General features: G+C 38.9%; 1 protein-coding gene across 1 annotated transcript in view; it reads right to left on the reverse strand.

Moving 5' to 3' along the window:
- Positions 1-19,313, reverse strand: part of VSNL1 (visinin like 1) — a 116,744-nt gene extending 97,431 nt beyond the window's left edge. Inside the window, exon 1 of the mRNA XM_043469323.1 lies at positions 18,983-19,313. The gene's annotated coding sequence lies outside the window, so the exon portion shown is untranslated. The remainder of the gene's footprint in view (positions 1-18,982) is intronic.
- Positions 19,314-19,555: the final 242 nt, after the last annotated feature.

The raw sequence follows: 19,555 nt of genomic DNA on the forward strand, positions 1-19,555 counted from the left end.
CCGAAAGAAGGCTGAGCGCCAAAGAAATGATGCATTTGAATTGTGGTGCTGGAGAAAACTCTTGAGAGTCTCTTTGACTGCAAGGACATCAAACCAGTCAATCCTAAAGGAAATCAACCCTGAATATTCATTTGAAGGACTGATGCTGAAGCTGAAGCTCCAATCCTTTGGCTACCTGATGCGAAGAGTTGACTCATTGGAAAAGACCCTGATGCTGGGAAAGATTGAAGGCAAAAGGAGAAGAGGGTGGCAGAGGATGAGATGGTTAGATAGCATCACCGACTCAATGGACATGAATCTGAGCAAACTCCAGGAGATAGTGAAGGACAGGGAAACCTGGCGTGCTGCAGTCCATGGGGTCACAAAGAGTCAGACATGACTTATCGACTAAACAACAAGAACAACAACAATGTTTTAAAAGGTATAGATTCTAGGCAAGTATTCTGTTTGATCAAAATATCATCATTTTAACACTCCTTTAACATATAGCCCACTTTATTTAACTACAGCTTTAGATCTTGAGCTTCTTGAAGACAGATATTTGTCTTAAAGATCTTTGTAGCCCTGGAATCAAACTGGATCTGTGGCATATGGTAAAAGCACAAGAGGTGTCTGCTGTTGAGTAAGAGAAATTCTGCCTATTACGAGCTCCTGGGAGTGTCAAAATGGGGCACAGGGCTGGCCTGGAACAGAACAAATTCTGAATGCAGGAAATGTTATTCACCACCTTCCGGGAGCCTAACAGTCTGCTATTTAGTTTCTTCAAACAAAACTTGCTTTCAAGAGAAAAACTCAGAAATTTATTTAAGCTAAAACATATAACGGTAAATTCTGTTTTAAAGCCCCTAACTATGTCCCCTTAGGTGTATGGCCCTGTGAAAGATCCAAGGATTACTGAGGCCCTGTGTCTGCTTTCTAGGAATTCCCAGATGGGTTAGGAAGTGTACTACTGGAAATGACGATGAAGAGGATGATGATGATAGTGGTAATAGCAGTAATAATGATAATAAAGGCAAAGCGTGCTATTAAAAATGGTAATCAAACAATGTTCTGGGATCTTAGCCTAGAAATGACTCTCTCTCCTATTTCCTGCTCCAAAACAAAGTGACAGACGTAATGACATTTCAGGAAGGTTTTGATCAGAAGAGGTTTTTCAGAACTTCCGAAAGGAATACAGCTGTATGCTCATAAAGTAGTCTCCAAAAACTACAAACTAGTTTAGGTGAATTTTCCACAAAGTATTTAACATTATGACTCCTCGGGCCTACTGTTTCTCCAGAGTCCCATTCTCTGTCACTAAGCAGAAAAGCCTACATTCAAAGAAATTACTCATTCTGCTAGTGATGCCCGGAAATGTATACCAAGGACATTGTCCAGTCCATTCTTAAAAAGGCAGTGAAGTTTGTGCACAAAGATGCTCCCTTCAGTGGTCTTTAAAAAGTTAAAAGTGTAAGAATAAGAGAATACTGAAGCAAATCTTCTCTATGCATATGGTGGAGTGTAATGTCTTAGAATTACATCTGTGGGGCTTCCCTAGTGGCCTTGTGGTTAAGAATCTGACTGACAATGCAGAGGACACAGATTTGATCTCTGGTCCGGGAAAATCCCATATGCTACAGAGCAACTAAGCCCGTGAGGGTCTAGAGCACAGGCTTTGCAACGAGAGAAGCCACTGCAATGAGAAGCCTATGCACCGTACTAGAGAGTAGCCCCCACTTGCCGCAACTAGAGAAAGCCTGCAGGTAGCAACGAAGACCCAGCGCAGCCAAAAATAAATAAATAAATCTTTTTAAAAAATTACATTTGTGAGCAGTTTTAATTGCAAAGGTGGTGTTAACGGGGAAAAAAAGCAGAATACAAATTTTAAAGAAACAAGTAGTCTCAATTAGAAAAAAAAATATTTATAAAGGAGGAAAATATAACCTATAAATGATAGATTGTAAGTGATTTTTATTCTTTCCTCTGATTTTTCTTTTCTTTTCTGATTCTATTTTTTCTGGGTTTTGCTTTCTACATTTTCTACAATGAGCAAGTATTATTCTTTTTACTCAGAAAAAGTACTTTAAAAGAGCAAAGTCCTGGCTTTCAATGAAGCTCATTTAAGAGCTGTCATATGAGTAGCAGCTTGAAGTGTGGTTATTTGTTTGGTGAGTTATCTGGAATGCCAACAGTAACACTCTTTAGTTCTAGTTTTTGGAGTTTTGTCAAATGAATGTTTAAAATTAGATTTAAAAAGTCTTTTGAAAGAAAAAAGCAGTCTCTGTCTCCACTTAATTAAAAAAGAAAAATTCTGCACTCATATCTAATCTAAGACAACCACAAAACCGGAATATTCTCACTGTTATAATGATGCAAACTCAACCACCGTGATAATCAGTGGTGTCCAAATTAGATTCAAATTCAGAGAAATAATGTGATTTTGGCTATTGACCATAGAAATCAGTAACTACACTTCAGATAAATAGCTGGAATGCTGTATGAATTTTTAGCCTTCCTTCTATCAGCATTACATCACCTCCTGCTACTGCTACTGCTAAGTCACTTCAGTCGTGTCTGACTCTGTGCAACCCCATCCCTGGGATTCTCCAGGCAAGAACACTGGAGTGGGTTGCCAGTTCCTTCTCCAATGCATAAAAATGAAAAGTGAAAGTGAAGTCACTCAGTCATGTCTGACTCTTTGCGGCCCCATGGACTGCAGCCTACCAGGCTCCTCTGTCCATGGGATTTTCCAGGCAAGAGCACTGGAGTGGGGTGCCATTGCCTTCTCCGACATTACTTCCTAGTGAGTTTCAATTCACAGATGTGTAACCTTATAGACTTATTACAAAAAATCTGAATACTCTTCACCAGCAACCTCTGGTTCTCACATGACACAGAAAAAACTGCTTACTTTATATTTTCTAAATAAGCAGGCATAAGCACTATAAGAACATTATGTTACTGTCACTGGGCTACAAGCTTTTATAAATACAATGTTTTGAATTCAAACATCGTGTTCTAGATAAAATACCTGTTAACTTCACAAATGGGCTTTAGATGGGCTTTAGATGTACCCAATTCAGAGACGACCTTTCAGCTGTACTCAGTTCTATGCTTCTTGATTATGAATTCATTTAATTTTCTCAATTTAAATGAAAAACTCTTTGAGAACAGCAAATACTACTTTATTATTTAAAAAATGAGTCTCAATTAAATGCTTGGTTTCTGCTAGTCATTTAAAATGTACATATAACCTCTGGTTTTCACAACAATTTTGTGAGACAACTATAATTTACATTTAACAACTGAGAAGACTGAAGTTCAGAGAGATTAAATTATTTGCCTAAGGCTACACAGCCATTAAATGGCAGAGTCAGAATTCAAATTTGGTTTTATTGCCCAATATTATTTCAATTTTCCCATGTTGCTGATGTCTGATCTTTAGATTATTTTGATTATCTTATTCAGAATTTCTATTTTATACCCTAGGAAACTGGGATCTCGAGGAATGAAGTGACTTGCCCAAGTTCATAAGAACAAAAAATAGATTCAAACCTGAATCATTTTAATTGCCCCTATTTGTTTTTTTTTTAATTATGCTACTTATGCAAAGTTATGTTAATCTCTGCTAACATGATATCATATTTTAATTTTTCCTATTCCTTTTAATTGACATGATAATAGCTTGTAACATTTCACTCTTTTCAACTTGAGATCACTTTTAAATTCACAAATTTCCTTCCTCTTCATGTGGGAAACCACATGAAACATGCCAGTGAAGAGGATTCAGAGCTGTTAGTCATCAGCCATTATGGGACAACTGTGGTCAAATTTATACCCAGAAGCAAAACGGAAGTGATCACAAGGGTCAGTAGCCAAAGCACTCCAAGAAGTTTTCTCAAGTTTCTTGGCCTAGTATACTATTTTTTTCTTTTAAACTTCTTTAAGGAAAGGAAACTAAAATTCACTAAAATATTTGTACATGCCAGAGATTATTCTAAGCACTTTCATAGACATTATGTTATTAAACCTTGCAACTAATCTCAGGAACATAATTTTTTTTTTTTTTTTTTAAAAAGTGAAAGGAATTTTAGTCAAATTTTTTAGAAAAAATAATACATTAATTTTACTTTTCACAAAGTTAACTTTTTTCTTCCCATCTTATAAGTTGTACATAATCATAAGGTATACATAACAAATTTCTGTTAAACAACTGTCTCAAGACAAAATGACATTTATTTCTTCTAAAAGAAAGCTTGGTAGATTTCAATGTCAACACAAGCTGCCATTTGATTTAATTAAGGCTATTTGCAATTTGAACATCTATTAACAATATGAATAATAAAACTTTAAAGTCATAATCCAAAGTGCTGAGTAAAAATATAACATATGATGCAAAATGACAAAAACCACTACAATATTGTAAAGCAATTAGCCTCCAACCAACAAAAATAAATGAAAAAAAAAAAAAGAAAAAAAATACATTTTCTAATCAGAGATGTAAGACTCAAATATAGGCTTTCAAAATATAAACAAGTTGATTATTTGATGATATTTATGCATCTACATATGATAGAAAGTAATATTTGAAGCTAAATGTGAAGAAGTAAAATTTTATCTTTAGTTTAAAGTCTGTGTTTTTTTTTTTTTTAAATTCTTACTGAACTTTTATTTTTTTTATTTTTTTTTTATTTTTTTTTCTTAATTTTTTTATTAGTTGGAGGCTAATCACTTCACAACATTTCAGTGGGTCTTGTCATACATTGATATGAATCAGCCATAGATTAGGAACATAATTTTTACTTTTCAAAAGTTAGATAACTTGTTCAGAGCAACTAGGCTCATCTTTGAAGCCATGTCTCTTTTATCCATACCATACTTTCCTCTAGTGAGAAACATATCTCATATAAATGTTTTATATAAAACGGCTGCTGTCTACTGGAGAAGGAAATGGCAACCCACTCCAGTATTCTTGCCTAGGTAATCCCGTGGACAGAGGAGCCTGGTGGGCTGCTGTCCATAGGGTCGCACAGAGTTGAACACGACTGAAGTGACTGAGCATGCATTGGAGAAGGACATGGCAACCCACTCCAGTATTCTTGCCTGGAGAATCCCAGAGACGAAGGATCCTGGTGGGCTGCCGTCTATGGGGTCGCACAGAGTCAGACACGACTGATGCGACTTAGCAGCAGCAGTGGCAGTTGTCTACTAACCAACTGGGATGTGCAGACCTTATCTAGATCCGGATTCAGATAAATTATAATAATACTTATGAGCTTTGAACACTGACTAGATTTTCGACGACATTAAATAATTTTGGGGGTATATAACAGTACTGTGGACATGTTTCAAAGATTCCTTACAGATACATATTTGAATATTTATAGATGCAATGACATAGTGTCATAATTTGTTCAACTAAACCATTGGAGGGGGAAGTATGGGTATAGAAGTAAAGCAAAGTGACTCTTAGTGGTTAAAATTGAGTGATGGGTACATAAGAGTCATTGTATCATTCTCTTCAAATGTGTATGCTTTCCATAATAAAAAAACAAAGCAAAGAAAAAGCCTATGTAGGTAGGCAGGCTTTCCTGAGGGCTCAGCAGTAAAGAATCCGCATACCATAGGAGACATGGGTTTGATCCCTGGGTCAGGAAGATCCCCTGGAGCAGGAAATGGTAACCCACTTCAGTATTCTTGCCTGGGAAATTCCATGGACAGAGGAACCTGGCAGGCTACAGTCAATGAGGTCGCAAAGACTTGGACACAACTTAGCAACTAAACATCTACAAAAAGATAGATAGAGCCCTTGGATTAAGTAACACCTTTATTACTTAGTAGATGTGTGACCTGGAAAAAATTACTTTCTGAGACACAGTTTCTTGGTCATAAAATGAAGCTTACCTTGCAGACCTGTAATGTGGATTCAATGAAGTAACGTGTAAATAGCCAACATAGTGTCCTATACACTTTAAATTCTTTACACCACTACTATTTAATGTTATTACCAAGTATAAATGATCTTTGCTTTCATTTCCTTGCTCTCCTGAAATTAGCTAAGAGAGATAACTTCCAATATTCAGATGAATCTGATCTTGGTTATGAGCCAAAGATGAAGGATACAAGCGCTCTGTGTACTTGGATATCTACTGAGTGCCTCTTTGGAAGAACATCATTCTTTTCCAATTTCTCCTGTACCATTGGTGATCTGGATCCAGACAACTTTCTTCTGTCACTCCAGTTCACACCAGTTTCTTCTTTCTAACACCTACACCAGCAATTCTGGCCTATACCTCTTGCTTTATGAATGAACGATATACCATTTTGTATTGTTTCTTTTATAACCAGCTTATCGAATGGGTTGGTTACATAGCTTTATTTTCTCATCTCTTCCTCAAATATGCTCTAACTGTGCCTTCCTTTCCCATTTCAGGATGATATATTGGGTTGATCTGTATCTTTCCAAGTAACTTTCAGGTATCAGAAAAGTAGGTATTAAAGTAGGTATTAAAAAGCTCAGTCTAATTTAAATGTAAATTTCCACTATATATCCAACCTAGTCTCTCCTTTCTCAGCTCAATTTTGACTGAGCAGAAGAGAGGAGATTTTAATCTATTCTTTATTCTGCTTGCTTCCCTCTTTCACTGTTTGCTCTGCTGCTCCAGGGAGGGGCCAAGAAAAGGAGGTTATATAGGAAATGGGCAGTCTCACTTATTCTTACAGGTACTGTGTAGCCTAGCCATCAACACCCTTTGTGAGTCAGAGGCCCAAATGCTGCTTCTCATAACCCCAGGTGTTTTCGGACTCTTTAAGAGTGCCTGACTGGTGATTGCCACGCTTTACGACTTATTAATGGGGCAACGTACACTTGACAGGCTACCACTCCTATTCAGCTGCCCTCCAGTGGCACACCTCTCTAGAGGGGGCCTGAAAATTTATCAGACAGATTTCCTTTCAAGGAACTTCCAGTTCCCTATGAGAACTGGCACATATACAAGTGACTATGAGTTCAGATGTGGTAAAAAGCCTGAGAGAGAACTCTTGGCTAAGACGACTAGGGCAGGATTCCGAGGAAAGAATAAGATTTTGATAATCAGGGTTGTGGAGACTCGTGAGAAATGATTTCCATTGTCCCTGAGGGGAAGTCGTTGCTCCTGCTGACCTGCACTGAGAGGCACAGACCTTGTTCAAAATGGATTCTCTTTGGACACAGACATATACGGGTCTCTTTTGTTTCTTCAGTCATTTCCCCCCGTCCTTGCATTGTTCAGGTCTGCATACACATGCTGCATTCAAGGATGCAAGGCCCAGTGACTCTTACAGACCTGTTTATTCCATTAGGATAAAAGTTTTATTGCCAAAGCCTGTCTGCTGGAACAAACACTTGGGCATGGCCACGGTTGCCTCTCTTTCCACAAGAGTGTCTCTGAAAATTGGAACATGCTTACTCCACTGAGAAACACTGTGGGCTCAACTACATGAGAAATCCTGAGGAAAAAAACCAGAGGTTGATGTGTCTAAAATTTTAAATAATTTGATTTTCCCCTCCAGATTTATTTTATTTTAAAATCACCTTTTCAATTTTACTGTGTGAAACATAGTTACCATATGCTTGCCATTTTATACTAGGAACTGAGGTAGGGGAGGATAGGGGGCAGGGGACTTCTTTCAGTAGATGTAATCTCATTGCAATAATTTGCACCAGATCAGTACTCTGATTCTTAATTTATCTTTTTAAAATAAAAGATAAACTAAAATTCTAAAGTTGAATAATAATCGTAAGCCTCTTACCATTACTTGGCACTATCCAGTTTACAAAGTATGTTCAAAGTCATTTCAATCTCACAATAAACTCCTAACCAGAGAAGGGAAGACAGAAAATCTCATATTTATTTTTAAATGACAAAACTAAAACTCAGAAAACTAAAGCAACTCTTGCAAGACTTCACACTTACAATACCTAAAACACAACTTTGATACCTAAAAGACACAATTCATGGCTCCTTGTCCTAAAGTATCTTTCACTATATACTTCAGCTTTTGTCCTTCTTTTCCAACTGCACTCTTCAGAACCACAATGAGAGAGTTAACAAGCGCATTTTAACATAACTTCACTGTGCAAAAAGGTTTGGAAACAAAAGGTTAAGCAAACGAAACATAATGCTGGGTCTTCTCAACAGGACCACTCAGACTTACTATTAACATGAAAATGTGCACTGAAAAGAATTTAAGACTGGGATGTTGGAAACATTATTTACATCAAAAAGGGTTTCCACAAGACTCTTCGAGGGGAAATAACTATTAGCATTTTGGAAATATTTCTTTAAAGAAACAAAGTCTAAAATGTCCTTAATGTGTGAGTGCTTGGTTGTGTCTGACTGTTAGGATCCCACGGACTGTAGCCCTCCAGACTCCTCTGCTCTTGGGATTTCCCAGGAATGGGTTGCCATTTCCCACTCCAGGGGTTCTTCCTGACCCAGGGACTGAACCGAATCTCCTATCTGCATTGGCAGACAGCAGATAGCAGAACTGCATCTGCATAGGCAGGCAGTTTCTTTACCACTGCACCACCTGGGAAGCCTTAAAACCTCCTTCACTTTCAAATCTGCTACTTCACCTAGAAAGAGAAGACTTTCAACAAGGCCTTCCTTTTAATGCCATCTCAAAAGTGTTGATTTATTATTCAGCTATTTGCTCTTAAATATTTTCCTTAAAATGTAAAACAACCTATGACAACATTCTGAGCTTATTGTGTGTCTATCATGCATGTAAGTATGTATGTATTTATGTATCTGTATGTAGGCGCACCTCTCCCTCACCCCTACTTGGAGAGCCGTCCTCCGCTCCTAGCTAATGTACATCAGTATACACTTCTACAAACGCCCAACAAACGAAGGCTCTGAGAGGCCAACCCTGCCATGAACATGCTTTGCAACATGTATTATGTACTCCACTGAGGGCTCCCTTTCTACCATTTATTTGATGTTATTTGATGGACATTAGTTGGACCAAAAATATAGAAGTGATAGTGCTGGACCTGAAACAAAGAAGTGAAGTAAGGATGTCATTAGAATGTTTAAAACACACTCAAGGCACCTTGGAGGAAAAGGTAGGGGAGAGAGAGTATGAAGATTGAAAGATAATTAAAGGTTGGCAGATATCCTCTGACAAGATTTATGAAGAGCATTATAAATCAATGGAAACAGTGACAGACTTTATTTTCTTGGGCTCCAAAATCACTGCAGATGGTCACTGCAGCCCTGAAATTAAAAGATGCTTGCTCCTTGGAAGAAAACCTATGACAAAGCTAGACAGCATATTAAAAAGCAGAGACATTACTTTGCTGACAAACATTAATTTGCCGACAAAGGTCCATCTAGTCAAAGCTATGGTTTTTCCAGTAGTCATGTATGGATGTGAGAATTGGACCATAAAGAAAGCTAAGTGCTGAAGAATTGATGCTTTAGAACTGTTGTGTTGGAAAAGACTCCTGAGAGTCCCTTGGACTGCAAGGACATCAAACCAATCCATCCTAAAGGAAATCAGTCCTGAATATTCATTGGAAGGACTGATGCTGAAGCTCCAATACTTTGGCCACCTGATGCGAAGCACTGACTCCTTGGAAAAGACCCTGATGCGGGCAAAGATTGAGGGCAGGAGGAGAAGGAGACGACAGAGAACGAGATGATTGGATGGCATCACTGACTTGATGGACATGAGTTTGAGCAAGCTCTGGGAGTTGGTGATGGACAGGGAAGCCTGGCATGCTGTAGTCCATGGGAATGCAAAGAGTTGGACACGACTGATCGATTGAACTAAACTTATAAATAATTGAATGGGGATGGATTATTCATCAACTGAACATAGTCAGTAGAAGCTTTGGGAACTTTAGTAGGAGGCATGTCTTAAATGAATGGAAGGCTTTTTCAAACAGATGTAGGAACACAGGTCTATGCTGGGACATTGATTCAGTTAGGATGCCTTCTCTAGGACCACACTCACCATGCTACCTGGGATACGCATGTCCTAGCTATTATATTATTTAACCACCAGCAAATTAAGACAAATATACCTGAAAAGAACAGAACACTTTAGTGTTCTGCTAGAATAAATGGTGAAAAGGAGATGGGAAGGTGGAGGTTTGGAGGGAGAGGAAGAAACATTTACTATGTGCTAACCTCTTTTAAGTGGTGTGCGTGGGTGCATGCATCAGTCGTGTCCATCTCTTTGTGATGCTATGGTTTGTAGTCTCCCGGGCTCCTCTGTCCATGGGATTCTCCAGGCAAGAATACTGGACTGGGTTGCCATGCCCTCCTCCAAGGGATCTTCCCAACCAAGGGACTGAACCCACGTCTCTTGTGTCTCCTGCAGTGGCAGGTGTGTTCTTTAAGTGGTATACATATACATGTCACACACACACACACACACACACACACACACGTATTAGTACCAAGGTAGATATATGACCCCATTTCAAAAATGAGAAAAAAGCCCCCAAATTAATTAGAATCAAAACTCCTACCTAAATCTGTGAATCATACAATACTCCTCTTATAGAAAAGAGCCTCAGAATTTAGGTGCAACTTTGTTACAGACTTCAAAAGGAGAAAAAGATGCTCCTCTTTAACTCCAGATAAGAAATATACTTGAATTTTCCTAGTAAATGGGGCAGGAAATAGAGAATTGAGGAAAAAGCTGAGGAGAAGTGAAAAAGCTTTTAGAAGAGCTGAAGATAGTTAAAGCCATTTTGGATTTATGTTATGTATGTGTGGGCTTCCCTGGCAGGCTACAGTCCATGGGGTCACAAAGAGTCAGATATGACTGAGTGACTTTCACACTCACACACACATACACACACACACACACAAACGTGTGCGCATATGTGTGACCTCCCTGGAGGCTCAGTAGTAAGCCTCAGTAGTAAAGAATCCGCCTGCCAATGTGGCAGACACAGATTTGATCTCTGAGTCGGGAAGATTCCCTGGAGGAGGTCACGGCAACCCACTCTAGTATTCTTGCCTGGAGAATCCCCACAGACAGAGGAGCCTGGCAGGCTACAGACTCCATAGGGTCGCAAAGAGTCAGACATGACTGAGGTGACTTAGCACTTAGGACAGAGAGTATCAGATAGAAAGCTCTTTTTTGGAAGGTATTAAAGGATAGAAGTATCATTGTATAATATTTAAACCAAAGGCAAGGCTCTTGAAATGTTTTCACTGAGTTTCAATGACCCTCTGGAGGCTTGGGTGGGAGGCAAGGGCCACATTATTTAGCTACATTGTAAAATAATTAATAGATGACCTTAAAATGTATTCAATAAGGAAACAAGTTTTAAAATGTCTCCTTGGTTCCATATTCTGTTGTGTCCAATTATACGCTGGTCTTTTATGGTAGGGAGATAACGGCAAAGAAACAGTATAATGAAAGGAGATGCATTTAAGGAAAGAATGAAAGAAATAAGAATGAGAATAAGGTCTCAGTGTAGGCATTTCTTCTACAAATTATTTCCTTTATGCATCTATACCATGTTTTTGTTTCACTTGACTTACTGAACTGCGCTTACCTTCCTCATTAGGCATAAATTCTTTGAAGGCTGAGATTGCAACTTATTTAATATTGATTCCAGTGACTACACAGTGCTTGGCACACTTACTTAATGGATGTTTTTTTTTACAAGGTAGGTTAAGCACTGTTAACTGTTCATTGATCATAGCTCAATTTCTTATTCAGAGGTTCTATTATGAGTGGGATTACTATAACTCAGAGACTAAAGTGGTTTATGAACCACTAATTTCTAATAAAAGAAATGACAGTAATGATAATGACTATCATTAATTGCACATTTTTAATAATGAGGCATTATATTATATTCTTTAATACATAGTCTTCTATTTCTGTTCAAGAATTCAATTTTAAATGGAAACTGAGCTTGACGGGTTAAACAATATATTCAAGGTCATAGAACTAATAAACTGTGGAATTAGGGATTTTTATCTAAGTGTATTTAGCTTGAAAACTCGTTTTACACTTTCATAATTTCTTTTGAGCCAATTGAAACTGTGAGAATTGAGGAACTTTTCCATTTACTAGTTAAAAATGGCAGAAGATTGCATGGATGGTTTTCACCTCACTCTGAGGAATAAATATCTTTATAAACTCTTAAAAGAAAAACTAACAATTTTGTTTAGAATTTAAACTTATTTCACAATTTCTTTTTTATTTTTCATAAAATTTCCCATATGAACAAGAAAGCAAACCACGCATCTTATGTATAAATTTCAGAAACACTTGAACTTCTGGAATAAACAAAATTGATAGTCTTTCATTAGCTCATAACATCAAAAGCCAAAAAACTCCAGAACAGAAGTTGCTAATTGAAAATCAAACTTGTATAGCACTATTCCACACATTAAAAATAAGATATTATATTAACAAGCATGTCAAGTTTATTGATAATCCTTAATGGGTCTCCAATGGGAAATTTCACTCATAATTTAAGACTGGGTTTCAATAAGTTAAAAATAAATACACTAATCACAAATTAATGAAGCCAAGGCAAAATGTAAAACACCAGACTCCAATAGCATCAAAATCTACTATTCGGAGAAGCTTTCAACTGCAATAAATATTCTAAACTATGAAACAGCAGAAATATTAGGATCTAGTTGTTCGCACTGGAAAAAATTTACCAAGGCTGCAAAGCACATTGAACACGTTAATAATTTGCAAAAAATCTATTTACATTCAGCTCTTCAAAAGTTCACAGTCTTTCAGAGCCTGAGAGATAATAAATAAGATCCAAAGAAAGGAGAAAAAAATACATTTAAAGGGACACATTTCCTAGAAAAGTCCTTATATGAACAAGAATAAACAAAAGTCATATTCATTCTATAGATATATAAAAATTGCAAGTAAATTTAGCTAATTTGTTAACATGTTGCCTTTTATGAGCAATGCTTCGTAAAAATGAACTCTTTTTGAGAGTCTTATTTTCCATACAAAGTTCCGCAATTATTGCATTAGATACAGTGAGCTTGAAGGTTGCTGGTGAATGAGAATATTCCAAATCTTAAATGTTATTTAGAACAAAAGGAAATATGTTGTTCACCTGAAAATAATCCAACAAATGGTTAGAAATGCAGGGTCTTTCTGTCTTTTTAAAAAAACCATTGATGGCTACAAAGCAGGTCATCTGTGTTAGAAATGCAGTTAAGGAAGGCAATGGAGAAATCCAGAGTGAAACAAAAGAATCACCAACAAATTACCCAACTTGCATGCTTTAAGTTAGCTGATAAGGGTATAGAGCATCTTTAATGTATTCATAGACACCTTGTTATTAAAGTGTCAAACCTCTTTGAGGATTCTTCAGTAATTTTCTATTGCATTTCTATTTCATTCATTAAGCAGTTTCTAAAGCACCCCCAAGATTCCATTTGTGGAGTTGTCAATGAATGAAGCTGGAAGCAACTCAAATTATTTTGATTCACTTAAGAGAGCATAAGCTATCTTTAGAAACAACCTGTAAATGAGAAATCCAGTGTTATGGTCCCTTCACAGTGTGAACACATTAAAATAATTCCCTAGTTCAAGAGAATCATGATTTAAATACATGGTATATATAGCTACCACAGTGTAGGTTTATACTCCCTTTTTGACATATTGATATAAATTCTTGTAAATACATAAAATAATTTGCATTTTTACCTATGATGAGATAAAAGGGAGTATATTTTGTAAGTACATTAAAAAGCATGCTTAAAAAAAAGCATGCTTAAAGGTATTAGCATTGTGCTTTTATGTCCTTATTGAAAATAAATTATAAAATAACTTTTAGTTTAGATTTCCCTTTTAGTAACATAAAGATACTTAAAGCAATTCTAATTTTGTGCATGCTTTTTGTGGTGGTGGTGGTTTAGTCACTAAGTCGTGTCCAACTCTTGCAATCCCATGGACTGTAGCTTGTCAGGCTCCTGTGTCCATGGGATTCTCCAGACAAGAATACTGGAGTGAGTTGCCATTTCCTTCTCCAGGGGATCTTCCCAACCCAGGAATCAAACCTGGGTCTCCTGCCTTGCAGGCAGATGATATACCAACTGAGCTATGAGGGAAGTCATGCTTTTAGTATACATGATTTAATTTATTGATATAATTAACAAGGTACATGTAACATTCTAATTAGAATATTTAATTGAGAAATATTACAGAGTATCTACTATAAAGGACATTGTATATTTTGTGGAAATATGAAAAAGATCATTAAAATCTCTGCCCTTAAAAAAAAAATCTCTGCCCTTGTGAAATGTGTTTTCACATTGCAGAAATGTCTTTAAGATAAAATGTTCCTTGTTCAGTCACTTCAGTTGTGTCCAACTCCTTGTGACCCTATGAACCGTAGCCTGCCAGGCTCCTCTGTCCATGGGATTCTCCAGGCAAGAATACTGGGGTGGTTTGCCATGCCCTCCTCCAGGAAAATGTTCCTTACTATACTGTATTTTTTATGTATTGAAGGGATGGATTAGGTAATTTATATGGATCCCATCCAGTTCACATACTCTATAAATTATGTGAATTAACCATCAGCATAGTAGAAATATCAACCATTTGTTCATTTATCTCTGTGCCATTTGATACTTTAGAAAGTGCATATATTTACATCTAATAATGCAACTGAGATGGACATTGTCGATTTCAACCTTAGATCAATGGCATGTGATCACCTCTATGAGAAGAGCCTTTCTATCTTTCTAAATAATTGCTAATTGTAGAAACATAAAAATCATTCAACACAAAGAAAAAGACCTTTGGAATGACATTAAACATATTTTGCTCTTGCAAACTAGGAAACCACGCATTTGATATTGATATTATACTGTCATTCTATGAAATTCCACCGAGAACTCCTCAGCAAGGTTTGGAATCCATATATACATGCAACCCAAATAGAAAACCTACCCACTCCAGTATTCTTGCCTACAGAATCCCATGGACAGAGGAGCCTGGTGGGCCACAGTCCAGGGGGTCATAAAGAGTTGGACAAGACTTAGCAACTAAACAGAGTCATCAGGTAATTTAATTGTTTAATTTAATTGCTAGTAACCCGATCTTACAATGTTTTCCATATTACTCATTTTTCTTTGTCCCACTTGAGACAGGATCTCATCAAATCCAGACATCTGTCCTCAGGAGAGAATGACATAGGCCAAGGGGGTGGGCAGGGCTTAAAGAGAGAGTGGTTATTACACGGAACTCTCTGTTTCGTTCTTGTTGTTTCGAAGTTAAGAGGCAAGATGATTGGCATTGGGATTCCTTCTCAGGATCACATTGGCTGCCACATTAGTTAATATCAGAGCACTTTAATCCGAAGGATGATACTGTAACTTGATTGAACTAATTTGCTTTTAATTATCAATAGCTGTTTTATTTAAAACCCTCCTACATACAATACTAGGGACCACTGTAAACCTCTCATATAACTCATATTTTTGTAGTGCTACGAGATTTATTTACATCCCAATAAAGAGAACTGGACATTCACTTGAAAAAAAAAAGAAAAACCTATAGCTCGCTCAGGACATTTCTAATCATGCTGTCTTATTACAGAATGAGATTCACACCACAGCAAAGCAAAGCAGCACCTTTAGTAGCTAATAGTCTCTGACATCTGTATAAGGTATGTGGTGTATAGAATAGCTTGGACATGCCTGTTTTCAGAACAGAATAGCAAGACCAGGTGACATTTGACCCAAGAGTATGTGTTAGGGACAGACTCTCTCCAAGACAGAGCTCATCCCAACTCAGTAAAAGTTTACCATGAGGGAAATGGTTTAGTTAAATTGTTAATTGGGAAATGTGTTGAGAAACTCACTACCTTGCTTTCTGAGCTTCAACACTTGCCAAGTGTATTTAGCTTATCTCTCAAATGAGGAAGAGTCTCAGACTTTGTTTTTCTCAAGCCTCCCCCAACTTCTCAGCTTTTTCAGGTAAGAATTCCTGGCATTTCCCCAAAGGGGACATTTGTGATAGTTTCTGAGTGCCTGGGGAGAAGGGACAGGGATGACTGGATTATCTTTAAAAGGCCTAGAGCTTCATGGCACAGATACTCAAGAAATTTGTACGGAAGGGAGAATATGAGGGAGAAATGGAGAAAGCAAATGATCGGAAAAGAGATTAAAAAAGAAGGAAAGAGAAGGGCCAACTAGGCAGGTATTATTATTGCCTGCTTTGCAGTCCCTGTCCAGCAAGACTGTGCTTTAAAAGCTCTAAGGGCTTTAAAAAGCTGCTCTGCTCTCCGCTATAGCGCCGACCCCAGGAAGGCACAAACAGTCAGGTGTCTTCCTTCAGTCTTCCCGCCCAGCCTTCAGTCCCTCTCTCCGCAGGTGGCTTCATCTGGTGGATTTCCATGAAGGCTGGAAACAACTAGGCATCTTGGATTTGGACTCTGCCTTCTAGGAGCCAGGGGCGAGCTGGCAGCACCTGCTGTGTGTTGACGCTGCAACTTCCTCACTCTGCTAGGTCCCGGAGCCCGCAGCTGCAGCAGAGCTGAGGGAGGTGAGACAGGTGGAGCAGAAGGGGAGATGCCTGCAGCGTCTCAGAAGGCTGGGTTCCCTGAAAGGTCCTGGGGAACAGAGCAGAGAGGGGTTGGCGATGGGCCTGGACAGTTTTCAAATGGGAGCTGAAGATTCCAATTGGTTTGTCAGTTCTCTCCAAAAACTCGAAGGATTCCAAACGAACTGACTGAGATGCCAGGAAGGCCAGACTAAACATCTAATGAAGTGGGTATATTAGAAGTGAGGGGCAACAGAAAAACGAGACAAAGACCTTACCAAAATAGAGAGGCAGAGAGGTGCAGTGGTGTAAAAAGGAACCTTCGGGACTCTCTTAAAAGATGTGCTGGGAGCAGGCAATTATTTATTTTAAGACCTCAGCGATGTCACTGAGGATGCTATAAGTGCAGAGAGAAGGGAACATTTTCCCTCAACATTACTCTTTAATTCTTTATTCCATAGACTCGAAGGTAATTGACTTTTCCCTAGCTTCATGGTTCTGGGCCTCAATTTTCTCATCTATAAAACAAGGGGTTTGGACTAGATGCTTTCGAAGGTCTCTGCCCGATGGGATTCTCAATAACTCAGTCTTATGAACCAGGGTATGGGGGAAAACATCTATGAGCTTTCACACCAGGTTTTCCCCTTCTTTCTCCTCCACCCATTTATCAATGCAGTGTTGCAGCTGCACCATTCAGAGAGCTGTTCCAACTTTCACTGATGACAAGGCGTACGGCTCAGTTAGGACAAATGACTGGTCCTTCTGCCCTGGAGTAAAGAAAGGAGGGACCGAGAAGGCAGCATGATTTACACTTTAGGCTTCCAAGGAGAGGATATTCTCGAATTTTCTACTTCAAATTTCCTTAAATAAATTATAGATTCCTTCGAAAGGTTCCAAATAGTTGAACTGACTAAAGGGTCAAGAGTCTAAAATGGCTTGTCCTATTTGGAGTAAAATGTATTTCATTTCATCCTAGAAACTGGATCTGCATTTTCTGTGGAAATTCAGCACACACTGGCCATGCTCTTCTCCTGTCTGCCTGCCTCATGCTATTCTGCCAGCTTGCTTCAGTGCAGCATTTTCTGGGGTTAAACACTGAAGCTTAATGAGCGTGTACTCAAGAGTGGGGTGTTCAATGATGCAGGACACCTCTACACCACCACCACCCCCCTCCCCTGCCCCTGGCCGCCTCCACCAAAGACAACAATAGCCAGTTTAAACGGTAGTGAGAAAAAAAATGTGTCTTCCCAAGAGTTTCATTTTTAATTTTTTCAATGTGAAATTCCTTTAAATTGAAAAAATCAATATGTAGAAATACAGCTCCCTGGGTCCTCTTGTCTCCAACTGAGATGTGACACATAGATAGTATACACTTTTTCTTCTACACCCACTAGCATTTCCACTTCATTTTAATCTCCAAGATATGGACAGGAGGGCAACTCTAGAAAAATGTATTCTCACTCTGGCATCTCCTTGCAGTGCTGAGCACCCACAGAGAGCATCACCATTTCCTGCACCCTCCCCCAGTTCCCCAGACCCCCTGATTTGCACAGGGGGTTTGACCTTGCAAAGACCCTTCTTCAGTATCCGGGCAAGAAACAATCCATTTTAACTCAAAACACAGAACGACCTTTTCTCCTTTAAAGAAACACTACAAAAAGTAAAACATCTGGTTTTATATTTTTTCAACCCTGCATTCTGGAATGCAAATACAGCATGCAAAGGCAGGTAACTGTTTGGATCTGACAGTCCCCATTCAAAGGCTCTGAGTCTCATACTCTGTTCAAAACAAACCGGGCTGACCAGGTGGTTGAACATATTTCCTTTTTCTGCCCATTCACCATCGTGACGAAAAATCAAAACAGAAAAATTATCTTCTCATTTCTAAACACTAACGGAGAAATGAGCTGATTTTGCGCCTAGCCCCGTGGTTCTAAACATCCCACTTTGGAAACCAATCCTGGTCTCCACACCATCTCGTCCACTCAGTTTTACTTAACAAACACGTTCGCTCCTCTTCCACGGTGAGAAAAATGGTGCACCAGCCCCACGAATGACAGGTTGGTACTTGACTGCAACCGCTCAATAGTTTTATCAGCAACCGGAAAACTTCACAATCGGTCCATTAGCTACTTAAATCTGTGTAAGGAAATCTGCCTATGTATAGACAAACTTAAAAAGCACCTCGGTTTCACCTGTCTAAAATCTAGCCTAAGACAATTCCCCAAACACGCCGCATGTAAACACTCCCCCTTCCCCCACCCCCATTATTCCAAAAGGTCCCCCGTGGACTAACAGTATACGTTTAGATCACCAGCATTAACCAAAGCTATTGTCACACCATGCATTTAGACGTATCTATGCAAAGCCAAGTAGGCGACAATAACCAAAGCATCTCCTAGACAATCGGCTGCACTACACATGCACAAATACAACGAAGATTGTATTTTCCACTTACAGTTATAGCGCTGCTCACGGTCACTTAACGAAAATGATAAAACTCAACAGTTCTCTATAAATAAATGTATGTATATATATATTTAATTCGGATAAACGGTTAAGCCGTCTCTGGGTATGGTTCTCTCGCGCTCTTTTTTCTTTTTTTTCCAGTGGAGCTCTGGGCTGCTTAAATCCCTCCTGGATCGCGCCTTACAAGCCCAGTCGCCGCCGCAACACGCTCCGGTAGGTCTCTGCTGCAGATTGGAAATCCCATAGAAAACCTAGGGTCCCTGGAGCCGGATGCGCAGGCGCGCGAGCCGCCGCCTCTCCAGGCACCCCCTCCCCTTTCCCCTCCTCCCTCCTCCTCTGGCTCCGCAGCCCAGCTCCGAGGGAGCTGGGGCCGGTGACCAAAAGCAGCCAGGCATTGGCGCATGCTCAGTTGGAGAGGCTCGGAGTTGCCGCGAGTGGATTCCACGTCTCCAGATTTTAGCAGAAACTCGGAAGGAAAGTAGATAGGAAAAGGGAGCCTGGCCAGTGGCACAGCCCTTCACCTGAACTGGCTGAGCGAGTTGGCCTCACCACGCCCCCGCGG

The sequence above is a fragment of the Cervus canadensis genome, chromosome 5 (assembly GCF_019320065.1).
Source record: "Cervus canadensis isolate Bull #8, Minnesota chromosome 5, ASM1932006v1, whole genome shotgun sequence".
NCBI lineage: Eukaryota > Metazoa > Chordata > Mammalia > Artiodactyla > Cervidae > Cervus > Cervus canadensis.